Source organism: Anoplophora glabripennis, unplaced genomic scaffold, assembly GCF_000390285.2.
Source record: "Anoplophora glabripennis isolate ALB-LARVAE unplaced genomic scaffold, Agla_2.0 scaffold791, whole genome shotgun sequence".
NCBI classification, from domain to species: Eukaryota; Metazoa; Arthropoda; class Insecta; order Coleoptera; family Cerambycidae; genus Anoplophora; species Anoplophora glabripennis.
This window is the reverse complement of record NW_019416867.1, coordinates 96,759-102,170: the sequence shown is the minus strand read 5'-3', so window position 1 is coordinate 102,170 and position 5,412 is coordinate 96,759. Positions and strand designations below refer to the sequence as shown.

Below are 5,412 nucleotides of genomic sequence, written 5' to 3'. Positions count from 1 at the left end.
TTTTTAAAGTATCACGTGCATTACGGCGCCGAATTTATGGTAAAACATTGTAATTTCGATACAATATGGCCCCACTGCGGCGGGAAGTTTTACTTTCGTGGTAGCAGAGGTTGAATGTACAGGGTGTAGTATTTTATTTATTTGCTTGGGATATGACTCGGAAATTATTTGAAATATGTTCAAATATACTTTATCTGTTATCTTAAGGTTTATTTACAAACTGTAATCTAATAAAAAAATTCGAGGAATGTTTTCCGTATATGTACGTTTAGTTATTAATAAATTCTGACGATTTTCTAAAAGAAAAAAAGTGGTTCCGCCCGGGATCGAACCGGGGACCTTCTGCGTGTAAAGCAGACGTGATAACCGCTACACTACGGAACCCTGCACGTTTGTATTCCCCAACAGACGCTTCCAGCTCAATCGCATGACCCATGATTTCTATTTAAAAACAGTTAATTGTAAGGACATCTACAAGTGCAGATTCATAACGCATTTACTGTGCTGTACTATAAAATAGATACATTTTTCAATAAACTATTGCTGTAATGTGTAGTAGATGTAACGCTACAGAGACCAAGTATGAGAAGCATCGGTGGTTCAGTGGTAGAATGCTCGCCTGCCACGCGGGCGGCCCGGGTTCGATTCCCGGCCGATGCATTGTTTTTTTTTTCAACAATTTGTTCAAAATAAATTATGTTAAGTTGGCCATATTCATGGCCGAGAAATAGTCAAATTTCTGGCGTTTTTAGGTACCGAAATCTTGAAAAGTAAAACGTGTAGAACAAAAGTAAGCACAAAAATAAAAACCTTGATGTTTGTTTATTCATTGTTACCATTTAAATTTACTCAATTAAAATAATAATTAAAAAAAAGCGTTTATAAAACATGCGTTTGCTGTTATCCTAACCCCACATTTTAAGCATTATTTTCACGTACTTATAAATAAAAGTAAACAATTTCATATGCAGGACTAAGCAAGTAAATATTATAAGAATATTTACATGTGGAATTGTATATAAAAAAATTTGTATTTTCGTAGATTTCAGTACCTAAAACCTTGATGGTTTGATCGTTTTTTGCACCTGTTTATTCGTTTTACTGCGGCGTCTTTGAAAATACTCAGGTGGCATGACATAACATTCCTATTATTTGATAAGCTTTAGTTTATTCAGTTATTAAATGTTTGAAATTATTTGTCTTTGTGGAAAACACTATTTCAAGAATACGGCGCCCTTAAGCATTAATTACAAAAAAATATTGATTAAGCTCCTTATGTAGTTAGCCTTAAAAGAAACTATTAATCTTGCAAGAAATGTTCAACAGACGATTTGATCTAGAGAAACTCATCTTTAAAATGTGACTTTATTTTATAAGCTAAAATTGCTTTATAAACAAAAAAGTTATTGCAAAATAACATTCCCATCTCTTAAGGATATAAAAACTCACATTATGGAAAAGTTTGGTAAGATTTTACTAATTATTTAAAAAGTTATTAACAATGAAAGAAAAAGCATTCTTTCCGTTTAATTTTGCAATAAATTTTTTGTTTATAAATGACAATACTTTTTTTATGGCCCATTTAATGAGACGCCTTGTGTATTATCATTCCCAAGACTTTCCAACAATAAAATCACGCCCAGTAATGTTTACGAGTTCTCCACGATTTTTCACCTTTATTTCTTGGTATATTTGTATATTTCGCTGTTAAACAGTAGTAAATGAAATCAATTAATATCCTAAAATCGTTAATCGACACCTAACAAGTTAACTTTCTTTAAATGGGGGACTGTACAAAATTTTAATAGTCTTAGAATAGCACAATCTTATAAAAATAAAAAACAAATAACACTACGGTATGGCATTAACCGAATGCAATTAAACTTCCGACGGCAACACCGACGTTGTCGTAAAACGAATCTATACACTGGTCCGTACAGCTTTTAGCCATAGTTTGAAAAGTTTTAATGGTCGGACCAAGTTGTTATGGCTGAGGTGTTCGCAGCTATAACAGTAGCAAGTTAAATTAACATTCGCAGAAATGAATTAATAAATCTCATTAGTTTTACGGGTTTGCACAAAGCACAACTGCTACATAAAACCTGAATATAAAAATTAAAAGTCGCTCTCTACGATTTCTGTAGGTTTACGAAGGCTAATAATAAATAAACTATAAGGTGCAACCTACACAGTGACACTAAAATCAGTCCGATCCAACCACCCCTGCGCCCAGCGGTCGCTGAAGCTATTCAAACAACCCTGAAACCTTACGACTTGAACTACTTTTTCACATATATTTTGATGAATTTGAGGGAATCATAAAAATAATGTAATGCTAACAATTCAAAATTTTACTAGGACCAAACAATTGACTAATTTTTATTTCATCACCCCTCGAATCGTTTCTTTTGTTTATCCCCCCTAGTCAACAATCACGACGCGCTCAAATGGTTGTCGAGAGATGCGTTGTGTCCGTTCTATTCATATTCCGCCCCGGGAAAAATTTACCGCTTCCGACAAACCGACCCATTAAGAATTGAAACTACAAACACTAGCGTAATAGCCGTTGGGAAAACTGCCGCAGGATGTAAAAAGGACTGGACACAATACAGGGGATGTATTGCAGGGGACATAGAAAAGTTAGGAGGGTCCTGCGATGAATTCGATGTTATTAGACTGTCTTATTGATGTGACATGGAGTCGTTGTTAAATTATCATTCCGTTTGTGATATCGCACGATAATTTATTATTGTTTGATTAGTGAAATACGTTGGATATATGTATGTATCAGTATCGGTAGATTGAGAGATAAAATGCAATATTATTGGGAGTATTATGGATTTACATACAAGTAATTAATGATGACAGTTAATAATGTCGTTATCTTAATTGATAGTAAAATAAAGTGTATTTGATAATTACTGCAGATAGTCATATTTCATATATTTCTTCAAATATTATATAAAGTTGATCAATATTCACTTATGTTATTTTTATTTTGTAATAATGGTATCTGGTGGTGTAATTGTAACATGACTACAATTGACATTACTGACAACATCCGCTTTCTTCATTATTTAGGTTGAAGTCAACTGAAACAATAAAATACTGTCCAGTTGAACGAATAGAACATATCCTCAACACATTTTTCATTGAAAATACCAACAACATTAATATCTATCTATCTTTATCATTGGTTTACATCTAATGCATCCTTTTTAGTTTGTTACAATCACACATTCAAGTGTTACAACTGTAACTGTAACAAATAACAGCATTAGTCAAATTTGTTTATTTGGAAAAATTTTTTCCATTTACTTTCTTTATCAGAAACTATTTTAGCTTCTAGATTTTTGTTACAATTGACACAAGTCTGTCTCTATGCTTTTATTGCTTTTGGTAGGTACGTCGTAAATTAAACAATGAAAGTACGAATACAAAGTCCAATAGTAAGCGTTACGGGGTTTCTTTAACAAAATAAAATAGTTCCTTGGTACATAAAATCTCGTAGAACTCAATTACTTACCGTTGACACTAATTTGACGTTGGACTGACTGATTACTTTAATTTCGGCTGTAAAACCAACTCAAATATTTGCAGTGCCGCGACAGGATGAAAAATCGCCGATTTCATTACATTTTAATGAATATTTTGTGCCATTGTCTGCATACACACTTGTATTTCGTTTTGCGTTTCGCCGTGGTCTTTGGGAACGACAGCAAAAGCAAAATGAGTAAACTTCAACGCCAAGGAAATCAACTGAAGGTAAATTCTGATGCAGAAGTTCAGGAAATGGATATACCGGTTTGTTTCCGTATGAACAAAGCGATCTTTAATACGAAGTTTTAAATCTTTTAAAAAAATACAGAAAAGTACTGTTATAACCATTGTTTTAGATATTAATGATCATGAAAACTATTTAGAGCTTTCAATGCAGCTACTTATTTACTAAATCGAGGATTCTTATTGAAAATCGTATTTATTGCAAGAGGTCATATGTTTAATTCTCGAAACAGTATCGTAGTAAGTTATACCAGCATATTTTTTAGTAGAATCACAGTGCACATATGGGCCTCATCCATACGTATAAACTGATCCCCAATTGGGTTTCGCGCGGCAGACAAAACAGCACTGTCCGCGATGGCGGTATTATGGCAACAAAAGGCAGACTTGAACTATAAACTTTGATAACAAATTGGCAGGCCCTGCGAAACACGATAGGGCCACCGCATTGCGAATTAATCCCGATTAAACGCGAAAACAATTAAGATTAACGACGGCAGCGCCCACCTAAATATGAACAACGCCGCTATAGTTCATGGGTAGGGGCATAATTGTTGTATGGCTTTGGACTGGCACAAACGTGCTAAAATGCGACGGCTAAATAATATATTTGTATATCCTAAAAAATTATTTTTTACTGTAATCTATGAATGTTAATATTCTCTGTACGTTGTAGATATGTTGAAAAGTTTTTTTTTTCAAAAATTATTTATTTTTATGCCTGCAAACTCCAGGTAAAGGAAAAACCTTACTTCTAATGGCATTCCCGTACATTTACAAACAGCAATTGTCGTTTTCAAATAATGAAACACTGTGGTCATAAATTTCCCGATGCCGTATTAACGGCGTTTTAGTATTTGGCGTTCCGGGTTGATTAAGTGTCAATTAACTTGGCGTTAGTGGCGACGTCTGGCGTGGCTCGGACACAATTTAGGTGCCCCGTGGAGCCCCCAACTCTTGATGGTGCCACTGATTGACACGTAATTAGGCGTCGCGTCGCGGTGGTATTTGCGATTGCATTCGTTCCGCAAACGTTGAATGTGCCGATAATAATCAGACGGTGTGTATGGGGTGGTGTATAACTCTCTTTTCGTGGAAATATACTCTCTCTCTCTCTGATAACAGTAACGCTTAAGATTAAGGAAAAATCTAGTGCCGATATATCCATTTTGCAATTCTTACATATAACCTTCATAAACGTGATCGTCGAGCATAGGCAACCAACATTGCACTATTGGCACTGTCAATTAAAAATCCCTAAACCTCAATGAATTGGTTGAAGAAATTTACTGTTGATATTAAACATACATAGTTATAAAATATAAAAATACTCTATGCTCGAGATAATGTGATCGCCCGTAACTGATTGAAATAGAATGTTGCGTTTTAAGGCAATTTTGATCTTATTGTTTCACTAATTTTTAATTTTACCAAAATTTAATTGCCAAGGTGTCTGCTGAAAGAATCTATCCCTGAAAATAATTTTGAGTCTGTAAACAGCAAATGAGATGTTTTTGAAAAGGTCATTAATAAAAATTAAATATAAAACTGGGCCGAGACTTGAACCCTGAGGATCACCCAGAAATAGAAATACTGCTACAAGCACAAGGATTTCAGTAAGTATGTATA

The 5,412-nt window shown here is 34.2% G+C and overlaps 2 non-coding genes across 2 annotated transcripts; one reads left to right on the top strand and one right to left on the bottom strand.

The window, feature by feature from the left end:
* Positions 1 to 311: 311 nt before the first annotated feature.
* Positions 312 to 384, bottom strand: Trnav-uac. The gene has a single exon. It is a non-coding gene; the product is annotated as a tRNA-Val (tRNA).
* Positions 385 to 589: 205 nt separating this feature from the next.
* Trnag-gcc lies at positions 590 to 660 on the top strand. The gene has a single exon. It is a non-coding gene; the product is annotated as a tRNA-Gly (tRNA).
* Positions 661 to 5,412: the final 4,752 nt, after the last annotated feature.